Source organism: Rhincodon typus, chromosome 19 (genome assembly GCF_021869965.1).
Source record: "Rhincodon typus isolate 14 chromosome 19, sRhiTyp1.1, whole genome shotgun sequence".
NCBI lineage: Eukaryota > Metazoa > Chordata > Chondrichthyes > Orectolobiformes > Rhincodontidae > Rhincodon > Rhincodon typus.
Genome location: NC_063350.1, coordinates 25,907,167 through 25,919,505, shown reverse-complemented (window position 1 = coordinate 25,919,505; position 12,339 = coordinate 25,907,167).

The window sequence follows — 12,339 nt, the reverse complement described above, 5'->3', positions numbered from 1 at the left end:
TAATATTTTTAAAAAAATGAGATTGCACACAATATTTTAGCCTAGGGGGAAGACAAATTCCCTTTGATTAAGCTCTCCTTTGATAATTTTGTTTGAATGCTTTGTGAAATGGTATCACCGCCTGTTTCTAGAAAACTGGAAGATAAACATAAATATAGCAAACACTCCAGCAAAAACTTGTGTTATCAATGACAGCTATGTAACTTACCCTTGTACTTAAACCCTTCTGAGGCGTATTGACCTTCTGATTTCTTTGACAGGTCTTTGTCTTTAAACATTGAAAACAGAACTCTGATTAGTCAAAACTAACTTTATTCCGTACACAACCAAGTATCAGATTTCTTAACTGTACTTTACTGTCACCCATGAATACCAGTAGTGAATGCACAGGATGTTATTTTTCACCACTCATTCAAATCAGTTAACTTATGAGAAGCAACACAATTTCCAATTCCAATAATACTCTATGATTTTGCTATTTGCTTCAGAAAAATTTTTCTGAAGAAGGGTCCAGACCCGAAACATCAGCTTTCCTGCTCCTCTGATGCTGCCTATACAAACTCCTCATTCTTTTTCTCAACACCTTTCTCAATTGAATTCTATGGAAGTCTGTCTGCCTCTCTCTTTTGCAGCTTCTCTCTCTCTGAAATATCTCTCAACTCTAAAATTAAGCACAGCAAGCAAAATTACTTGTATAAAATGCTAAAAAAACAAACACAGCATTGGTTTCAAAATATTTTTGGTCTTAACTGGTCTACATCACTCCTGGCCTTGCCATTATTTGTAGGAAAGAACATTCTATAACATTTTCAAAGTCAAATGAGCTTTTGGAAAAATACAAAAGAATAGTTTGAGCTGCATTAACCTCTCGTCTCGCCGTCACCTGGAAAGGCAACGTGTCTTTAAAAAAAATTGAATAACAGGTTAAGCTAGCTATTATGCCATGGCTACAAGAGTGGTATTTTCTGTTAAATATCAGTGCCAGTGTGATGACAAGCATGCAAGTCATATGTTCAAATGATTGTCTGGTCAAATAAATACACTTCATTTGTTTGTAACAGCAGAGTATAGACCATAATTAACTGCTTTGTGCTTGCAAAATTCAAAATAAAACATATACTGTTGAATATAATTTAGTGATTAGGCAGCATTTCTTGAAATATAATGAATTTTCAAATAACTATCTTGATTGTTTTAAATTGACTATCAGTTGAGCTCATGATGTGGCTCATTTATGCATGCTGGAAGTGACATATGTGCATATGCAGAGACCTGTTCTCTACAACCAAAAGTAATATGTTCATGCCTTGTCTCTACTTTGAATTATTCAGGAGATGGGAAGCTGTAGCTCCCCATTGCTTCCTCCATGGCAATGCCTCAGCCAATAAGAGTTGCCTTGTCAACAAATCAACACCTTTTCTTCTGTTGAAATAACCACTGTAGTCGTTTGAAATTTGGCATTCTTGGGTTTATCATGACGAGTGCAAGCCACAAAGCTTCATCAACACATTTCTCATTTCAATAATATTCAGAAAGATAGCAAGAAGTTACAGTTCAATTCAACATAGTTCTGTATACAGCCTGTATTTCTGCTTTTTCACATCTTTCTCACACTGTAACTTTGGCAGTGACAGCCACTTGCGGTAGTATTGCAAAGGATGCTGAGCTTTTTAAAAAATGTATTCTTTCACGGGATATAGGCATTGATGGCAAAGCCAGCATTTATTGCCCATTCCTAACTGCCACTGAGATGTTAGTGATGAGCCACTTCTTTGAACCACTGCAGTCAATGTGGTGTAGATGCTTCCACAATACTGCTAGGAGAGAAATTTCAGGATTTTGACCTAACAACAGTGAAAGAACATTACTGTAATTTCAAGTTAGAATGGAGTGTTAGTTGAAAGGGAACTTGTAAGCTGTGCTGTTCCTATGCACCTGCTCCCCTTGTCCTTCTAGGTAATGGGGATTGCAGTTTAGAAGGTGTTGCTACAGGAATTTTCAATGAGAGCTACAATGCATTTTGTAGATAGTACAAACTACTCCCACTGTGGAGGGCATAAACTTCCAAGGAAGTGAATGGATATCAGTTGAGTAAGCTGGTCTGTCTTTAATGACGATGACTTCTTGAGTGTTGTCAAAGCAGGATTTGTCCAGAACAGTAGGGAGTATTCCATCACACTCCTAACTTGTGCATTGTAGATTGTGAACAAGTTTTCGGTACAGAGTGACTTGCCACAAAATTCTTATACTCTAGCCTATTCTTGTAGCCATTGTATTTATATGGCTGGTCCCTTTCAGGTTTAGCCAATGGTAGCTTCCAGAAGGTTGATAGTGAGGGAGTTACTGATGGTAATGATATTGAATATGTTACAACCAAGCTGGGAGATGTGTTCTTCTCCCTCTTCTCCCACTTTCCATAGTCCCAGCATAATATTAAATGTTTCAAGCAGTTATCAATATGGCTAATTATATGCTTTCTCTATATGTGGTGTAGTATAAAAATATCCATCAACCACACTTCTTTAATAAACCACAAAATTATTGATTTATTGTGAAACCAGTAAAGATGTAAAGATTCCTTTCATCACTGGAATATTGACACCTACTAGATTAGTGCTTTGACTCACTGGTATTTAACAGAGAGTCAGGAATTACAGTGCCTCAGACTCCCTCTTCCACACACCTCTCTAACGAACAAAATAGACCACTTGTTTGATATTACAGAACTTAAACATCATTAAAAAGAGACACCATGTTGGAACTTTTCATCTTGTTCTCTTGCACTTGCTAAAAATATACAGTTTGAAATATGAAAGTGTAAATATCTATCCTTCTAAATACCCCAAAATCATGCGCGCGCACACACACACACGCACATGCATGCACACTCCACTTATAACCAATAATTGTTTGTTCTTGGAGATAAAAAAGCAAAGGCTGGAGTATTCAGTTGCCTGTTGGTCTGCTGTTTGGACCCATGACAAGGGAGAAGCACTCCAAAAGCTGATGTTTCAAATAAACTGTTGAACTATAACCTGGTGTCGTGTGACTTCTGTCTTTAGAGATGCAGTTGTTCAAGAAATATTGAGATGCTCCCATGGGAGCAGCTGGATAAGTGTTCTAAGTTTCAGTTTCTCTATTGTTCATGATGATCATCATCTGAAACATGTGACACAAATATTACTTGCCATTTGTTAGCCCAAGCCTGGATATTGTTCCGGTCTTCTCTATATTGACACACATCTTTTCAGTATTTGAGGAGTTGCACATGATGCTGAACATTGTGCCGTTATCAGTGAACATTCCCACTTCTGACTTCATGTTGGTGAGAATGTCATTGATCTTTGATGAAGCAGCTGAAGATGGTTGAAGATACTGCCCTGAAGAATTTCTGTGGTGATGTTCTGGGTCAAAGTGATTGATCTCCATGTAACTATCTGTTTTCATTATGCAAGATTCCAACCAGAAAAGAGTTTTCAGCTTTTCTTTGAATCCTTGACACCAAAATTGGTCATTTTTTTCACTTGCTCGTGGGATGTAGTCATTGTTGGCTAGGCTGGCAGTTATTGCTCATCCTTAATACCCTGAAAAAAGCAGTATTCATACATCATACAATCCCTACAGTGTGGAAACCGGCCCTTCAGCCCAACAAGTCCACACTGAACCTCAGAGCTTCCAACCCGACTCATCCCCTATAACCCACCTAATCTACACATCCCTATGAGCAATTTAGCATAGCCAATTCACCTAACCTGCACATCTTTGGATGAAACCCACGCAGACACAGGAGAATGTGCAAACTCCACACAGTTGTCCAAGGCTGGAATCAAGCCCAGGTCCCTGGGGCTGTGAGGCAGCAGTGCTAACCACTGAGCTACTGTGCTGCCTGTAGCTAAAAATTGCAGTTGGGTTGCTCCTTAGAGCTTTATACCTATTAGCTCTGGTAATTTAAAATGTATAGATGTTTATTTGGGCATATTGTGGTGATCCAGAATTAAACATTCTGGGCTTTACGCCTGCAATACTAGAACTATTTCCATTAAAGAATAGAATTTTAATCCTAACATGTTTATTAACGGGCCTTATGCCACCAAAGAGGGGCAGGTGCTGATGACAGGCTTTATGCCTGATGTACTGAAGACTGCTGGGGATGGGCTTTATGTCTGGAGTTTTGGAATTCAGCAGGGCTGATGATGGGCTTTATGCCTGGCGAGCTGGGGGCAGCCAAAGGGTTACTGACAGGCTTTATGCCTGGTGAGCTGGGGCCAGCCAAAGGGTTACTGATTGACTTTATACGTGGAGGGCTGGGGACAGCCAGGGGGCTAATGATGGGCTTTATGCTCAGAGAGCTGGCAATAGGCTTTATGCCTGAAGTGAGAAGTTGGGCGATGGGCTTTATGCCTGGATTGTGGGGCACCTAGACAAATTGAGGGTTTAAGTGGGTGGCGATGGTTTCTAGTTTTTATTTTGCAGGTTAAACAGACCAAATACTATAATCTGGACCAGGCGAGTAATGAAGTTGCTCTTCAAGAGATACAAATCTGCTTCTGCATCTGCCTTATTGATCATGATTACTTACAGGAAATCTGATTTAGGCAGTGATTTAGTCCCTTGAATACTTCTGCTTTCAATCAAGACCACCAGAACTGCTTCACAGTTAAGTGTGAGCAATGTTTCCCTTAAATATCACTACTTCTGACTGTAAATGCTCATTACATGTAAAATGTGAAACTTGTAAATTGTGCAGTTTATCCATTAGTAGTAAGTTGCTTTGCTTTTCTGAACCGCTGCAATGCTTGGGGTGTGGGGCCACTGACAGTGCTGTTAAGAAGGGAGTTTCTGTATTTTTAAATAGCAACACTGAAGAAATGGCAATATAGTTCCAAGTCGGGATGGTATATGGCTTGGAGGGAAACTTGCAGCTGGTGGTTTTCACATACTTCTGCTGTTCTTGTCCTTCTAGGTGATAGAGATTTTGGACTTAGAAGGTGCTATCACTGACAGGCTTGAACTATTACTGCAGTCTATCTTGTAGATCGTCACACTGCTGCCACCAGTCATTGGTGGTGAAGGGAGTAGTGTTAACGGTGCTGGATGGGATCCTAATCAAATCGGCAACTTTATCCTGCATGGTGTTGAGATTCCTGAGCCGTGTTGAAGCTGCATCCACCCAGGCAAGTAGAGAGCATTCCATCACACTCCTGACGTTGCCTTGCTTGTAGACAGGCTAAGGGAGACTGCAAGTGAATTATTTGCTGCAGAATTCCCAGCCTCTGATCTGCTCTGGTAACCACGGTATTTATGTTGCTGGTTCAAGTTGCATTTCTAGTCCGTGGTAATTCCAGCATATGGATAGTGGGGTTTTGAGCTAAAAATGCCATTGAACATCAAGGGGCTATGGTTAGAGTCTCCCTTGTTGGAGATGTCATTGCTTGCCACTTGTACGGTGCGTTGTACTTATCAGCCCAAGCCTGGATGTAGTCTGCTTTTGTTGATGCCTTGATATAAAGGACAGTATTCTCACCTCACTTCAGCCCACTGGTATTCAGCACTTCCTCCATGTTTGGATCAAAGATGCAATGAGGTCAGGGCCTGAGTGCCCTGGAGGAACCCAAATTGCACATCACTGTGGGCTATTGATGAGTACGTGTTGCTTGATAGCAATGTCAACGATCTGTTCCATCATTTTGCTGATGACCCAGAGTTGACGACTGGGACAGAAAATGTCACATTGGGTTTGTCCTGCCCTTAGTGAACAGGAAATGCCTGGATAAATTTTCACAATCCAAAAAATTGCCACGAGCTAGTTCTGGAGCACAAGCCTTCAGTACTACTGCCAGAATATTGTAAGGCTGAGACCTTTTACAGTATACTGTGTCTTTAATAGCAATAGCATGCAAGAGACAGAGGTAAGCAATCCCACAACCAACAGATTAAATCAAATCTGTCATTAATTGATATCCCATGAAATGAATCAAATTAGCTAAAGAATGGCATCTGTGATGGTAGAAAGTTAAGGGAAGAGGATAAAAATCATTCATTTGTCACTTGGGGCTGAAGATTTTTACAAATGCTTCTGCTGTGTCTTTTGCCCTGATTTGATATAATAGAGCCTCTCCCTCCAGTTAGTTATTTCATTGTTACTGGATTTCATGACTGGATGTGTACTGAACTGCAGAACTTCGATCTTATCCGTTGGATGTGGGATTATTTAGCTCTGACTCTTACATGCTGTTTCCACAGTTTGATACACAGGTAATCTTGTAATGTTGCCCCAACCTTATTTTAGGAATGCCAAATGCTTCTCCAAGCATGCCTTCCTGCACTTTTCTGAAACAATGTTGATTTCCCTGCTGGATGTTAATGGTGGAGTGGGATATGGCAAACCATGTAAATACAAATTGTGGTTGAATATAGTTCTTCTGCTGGTGAACCACAGAGCCTCATGGATGCCCAAATTCATGCTTATAAATCAATTTTAAGTATATTGACTTAGCACAGTGGTAGTTTCACACAACACATATAGAGAGCTTATTCATGCGAAGACGGGACTTCACCTCCAACATGACTGTGCAGTGGTTACTTCTCCCAATACTGTTGTGGACAGATAGAGGATGAGATCAAATAGGATTTTCCCACTTGCTGGTTCTCTCATCATGTGCTGCAGACCCAGTCAAGAAGCCATGAGTTATAAGATTATTCTTATCAACAAATGTGTAAGTAAGTCCCAAGATATTTGCTCATTTGCCAACTTGACACAGAAATCAAGAACATCAAAACTCTTATTGAACAAAAGCTATCCTCATCAAATGATTCAGAGATAGTAGGAACTGCAGATGCTGGAGAATCCGAGACAACAAGGTGCAGGGCTGGATGAACACAGCAGGCCAAGCAGCATCATAGGAGCAGAGAGGCTGACGTTTCGGGCCTAGACCCTTCATCAGAAAAGGGGGAGGGGAAGGGGGTTTTGAAATAAATAGGGAGAGAGTGGGAGGCGGATAGAAGAGGGATAGAGGAGAGGATAGGTGGAGAGGAAACAAACAGGTCGAAGAGGCGGGGATGGGGCCAGGAAAGGTGAGTGTAGGTAGGGAGTTAGGAAGGGGATAGGTCAGTCCAGGGAGGACGGACAGGTCAAGGGGGCGGGATGAGGTTGGTCGGTAGGAGATGGAGGTGCGGCTTGAGGTGGGAGGAGGGGATAGGTGGGAGGAAGAACAGGTTAGGGAGGCAGGGACGAGTTGGACTGGTTTTGGGATGCGGTGGGGGGAGGGGAGATTTTGAAACTTGTGAAATCCACATTGATACCATTGGGCTGCAGGGTTCCCAAGCGGAATATGAGTTGCTGTTCCTGCAACCTTCGGGTGGCATCGTTGTGGCACTGCAGGAGGCCCAGGATGGACATGTCGTCTGAGGAATGGGAGGGGGAGTTGAAATGGTTCGCGACCGGGAGGTGCAGTTGTTTGTTGCGAACCGAGCGTAAGTGTTCTGCAAAGCGGTCCCCGAGTCTCCGCTTGGTTTCCCCGATGTAGAGGAAGCCACACCGGGTACAGCGGATGCAGTATACCACATTGGCAGATGTGCAGGTGAACATCTGCTTGATGTGGAAAGTCTTCTTGGGGCCTGGGATGGGGGTGAGGGAGGAGGTATGGGGGCAGGTGTAGCACTTCCTGCGGTTGCAGGGAAAAGTGCCGGGTGTGGTGGAGCTGGAGGGGAGTGTGGACCGGACAAGGGAGTCACGGAGAGAGTTGTCCCTCCGGAAAGCAGATAAAGGTGGGGAGGGAAAGATGTCTTTGGTGGTGGGGTCGGATTGCAGATGGCGGAAGTGTCGGAGGATGATGCGTTGGATCCGGAGGTTGGTGGGGTGGTACGTGAGGACGAGGGGGATTTTTTTTGGTTTTTATTGCGTGGACGGGGTGTGAGGGATGAGGTGCGGGAGATGTGGGAGACATGGTTGAGGGCGTTCTCGACCACCGAGGAGGGGAAGTTACGGTCCTTGAAAAACGAGGACAACTGAGATGTACGGGAGTGGAATGCCTCATCCTGGGAGCAGATGCGGCAGAGGCGAAGGAATTGGGAATAGGGGATAGCATTTTTGCAGGAAGGTGGGTGGGAGAGTGGACAGCCTCATATACCAGTCCAGGGGATTGGTCCCAGTTAGGCATCCGTTGGGGTGGTCTTATTCAGACGGGTCTGAGCTTCTGCAGTCAGGGGTGCGGGTCATATTCAGTCTCGTGGCTCCATAAAAACTTCAAGGCTATTAATAGATTTATACTCTGAGAAAAAGCTGGTTTTCATTCAGTGATACCTCTTGGGGTAAAAGAGTCCTGTGCAGTATAACATATGAGGACAAGATTTAAAAATAATAGCATTTCATCTTCAATCAGTTTACACATAGGTTTGGTTCAGCATTAGCAACATCACTGCTGAATCAGAAAGTCTTGACTCTAAACCACAACTCAATATATGAGCACAGAATCTAAACTGACACTTAAGTGCCTTATAAAAGGAATACCGTACTGCTGCGGTGTCAGCTCACAGATGGAACATTAAACACTCCAGCGGACATAAGATATTCCGAAGTTATGTTGAAGAAGTAAAGAGATTCACCTCGTATACGGGTTAACACAACTCTCTCCTATTTGACAGACCTTTCTGTGTACAAATTGGCAGTTATATTTTTCTATGAAACAACAGTGACTTCACTTCATAGAAAATTAATTGTTTCCAAAACACAAAGGAGTCCTTGGGACGGGAAAACCACTGCATAAAGGTAACAGTTCACATGCTTTACCAACCGAATTTGTCTATGATGCTGAGGGGGGAAAAGTGCAAAAGGGGTGGAAAGGCAATGCAAGGCCAGGATGACGTCAGCATTAATTAGGTTCAGAGTGAGTGAGTGCTGAGACAGAAAGCAAATAGCACAGAGATGCAGCCGGGTCCAGCCCTTAAGTTGTGTGTGTCCCTAAGTGCATAGTGTCCTTGCTGCAGCATTACAATGATAGTTGCCGGTGAAATCTGATGTGCAGCATTGGAGTGCAAAAGTACCCTGCATGTGGATCGGAGATGTGCCATCAGAGTTCAGGGAAGCTGATAATGGGCCAGATGACCTCCTTCTGCACAATAACACTTCTGTGATTCTGTGACATATTGGATGCTAATGTTGTGGATGTTAGGTGCATGTTTCTGGTGCCCCTGGAGCATACCATGCAATGTTCGTGCTCAACGTCCAACACAGATGTCATCCAGAGCAAACAATAAGCTGATATCACTTGGTACTCATTCTGGTTTCCTCATTGAGTTTTCTCAAAATCTAGCTTGTTTGGCGAATTTGGTAAAGTAAAAAGCTGAACGTTAGTGAGGTGAATTGGACCGTCAACAAGGCATTTATCAATAAGCTCCTTAAGCAGCAGCTCACCGCTGCCTAGCGAGAAACGTACCATGACGTTTGTGAAAAGGATAAAAGGTGGTGTGAGGTGCTCCCAACATTGAGATGGATATCACTGAACTTCTTGTCCAATTCTGCCACAAATTCCACCATAGCCTCCATCACTCAAACCCTTATAAGATTCCACCCTAGATACTTAAAATACCCGGGCAAGACTCAAAATATATTGCATCTCACAGTTAATATTTGAAAGCAGAGTTTCATTCTATATTAGTTTTTTTTATATGTCTTAACGATGGTAACTATAAACTGAAAACAATTTTTCATGCAGTCTGTTTTCTAGCAGGGATGGGAAGGGGGGATGCGGGAGGTGGGTAAGTCACTCAAGCCTGGGAAATGTGAATATCTGTAAGTGATTTTTGAGACAATGTCAGACTTCGCTGTGAAAGCCGTCCCCTACACAGAGCAGTGAACTGAAACTATATGAATTGAAAGAGTTTGTTTCAAATTGTCTTATTTTTATTATAGGATAATCCATCACATCTCTAAAACCCTGGAAATATTCATTCTCCTCATCTGTACAAAACAGTCGATATGTCATTGATGAGCAACATTGCTTTCATTTTACAGTCGAGCAACGGCACATTTGACATATTGCTCATTGTATCTTGCAAAGAAAATAATAATGTATTCACACCTGATAGCTGATGTACCAACACGCTGGTCATAAATGGTAGTGACCTTGGGATCAAAAAAGAGAGACTGTTGGATTCATTTACTAAACTTTTGGCTATTTCGAATGATTTTTAATTATTCAGTTGCTGTCATCCAGCTCTCCTTTCTCAAGCGTTAATAATGAAGCTTAAACAAATTCTGCCTCACTTATTTTTGTTTATTGGTTGTGGGCATCACTGGCTAAGCTAGCATTTATTGACCATCCCTAATTGCCCTTGAGAAAGTGGTGGTCAGCATTCTTCATGAATCACTGCAGTCCATATGGTGTATGCACACTCAGTGCTGTTTGGGACAGACTTCTCAGGATGTAGACCTAACAACATTAAAGGAACAGCTAGACTGACTAGTTCCAAATCAGGATACTGTGTGATTTGGAAGGCAATTTTTGGAAGGTTATATTGAGGGAGCCTGAATGAATTAATGTAGTTTATCTTATATTCCGTCCAGAACTGTTACCTCTGTGAGTCAGTGGTAGATGGAGTAAATGCTGAAGGCATTGGATAGGGTGCCAAACAAGATGGCTGCATTTTCCTCAATGGGGTTCAACTCATTCAGGCAAGTGGAGAGAATTCCGTCAGACTCCTGCCTTCTGTCTTGTAGAGGATGAACAGGCTTTCAGGTGTAAGAAGATTAATTACATTCTGCAGAATTTCTTGCTTTTGATCTGCTGTTGTAGTCCAGTTTAGTTTCTGATCAACGGTAACCCCCAATAGATTGGCAGGTTGGGAATTCAGTGATGGTAATAACATTGACTGTCATGAGGAGATAGGTGGAATCTTTTAAGTCGAAGATAGTCATAGGCTAGCACTTGTGTGGTATGAATGCTTCTTGTCACTGATCAGTCTGGGTGTTGTCCACATCTTGCCACATATGAGAATGAGCGACTCCAGTATCTAGGGAGATCAGAGTAGTACTCAACATTGTATAATCATTAGCAAACAAAGCCATTTCTGACCTTAAGGTAGAGGGAAGGTTATTAAAGGAACAGCTAAAGGTAGAGCCTGAAACACTACTCTGAGGAACACTTGCAGTGATGCCCTAGAATTGAGATGATTTACCTCCAACTCCCACAACCATCTTCTTTTGTGCTAGGTATGACTCCAGCCAGTGGAAAGTCTTCCCGATTTCCATTGACTTCAATTTTGCTAGGGCTTCTTAATGCCAAACTAGTCAAATGGTGTCTTAAAGTTCAGGGCAGTCATTCTAGCTTCCCCTCTTTTATTCAGCTCTTAGTCCATGTTTGAACCAAGGCTGTAATGAGGTCAGGAGCTGAGTGAGCCTGGTAAACCCAAATGAAATATCAGTGAGACGTTAATTTTGAGTTGATGCTGCTTGATTGCACTGTCTTTGACACCTTTTACTCCTTGGTGCTGACTGAGAGTAAAATTATGGGGTAATAATTGTATTGGACTTGTCTGCTTTCCTTCACAGAACATACTTAGGCACATTTTCACATTGCCGATTTGTGCTAGTGTTGTAACTGTACTGCAACAGCTTGGCTAGGAGGCATGGCTAGTTCTGGAACTTGAGTCTTCAGTACTATTTTCAAAATGTTGCCAGGTCTGCAGTTCCCAGTATCTTTACCCATTTCTTGACATTATGTGAAATGAATAAAACTGGCTGAAGATTAGCATCTGTGATACTAGGGACCACAGAAGGCTGAGATTGATCATCCACTCAGCCCCCTAGCAGCCTGGTCACTCAGGTCAGTGCCGTCTATTCGATGGAAAGGAACGGCCAGCAGTGTTGAAAGACCTTCTCCATTATGCCAAAAGAAATGCCACACTCTATTCTCTGCTACCTCAGAATCATTATTTCACTGCTACTGCACTCACATCCCATTAGGCCTCATGCTTTGCTACTCTCAGTATTGCTGCAGCATTTTCCTTCATTTGCTGTTACACAACCTGCCCCCTCAACTCGCACACCAGGGACTAGCATGGCCTCTGTGCTGCTTCCTCATTCCCTCAAAACACTTCACTATCTTTCAACCACCTGTACTAGTACTAATAGCCATGCCACCCATTTTCATCTTACTCAATTCCTCCTTTTCTCCCATTACAGAAGAAGGCAGTTCATTATAAGGTACAGCGAGACCATACAGGTGAAGGGTCACCTACATTTGGCTCTTCACCCCTGGAGAGAATCCTGGTCCTCATAAGGGAAGATTGGGACCATTCCCATGGGGATGCAAAGGCATCCATGTCCCACCAACCAAGTAA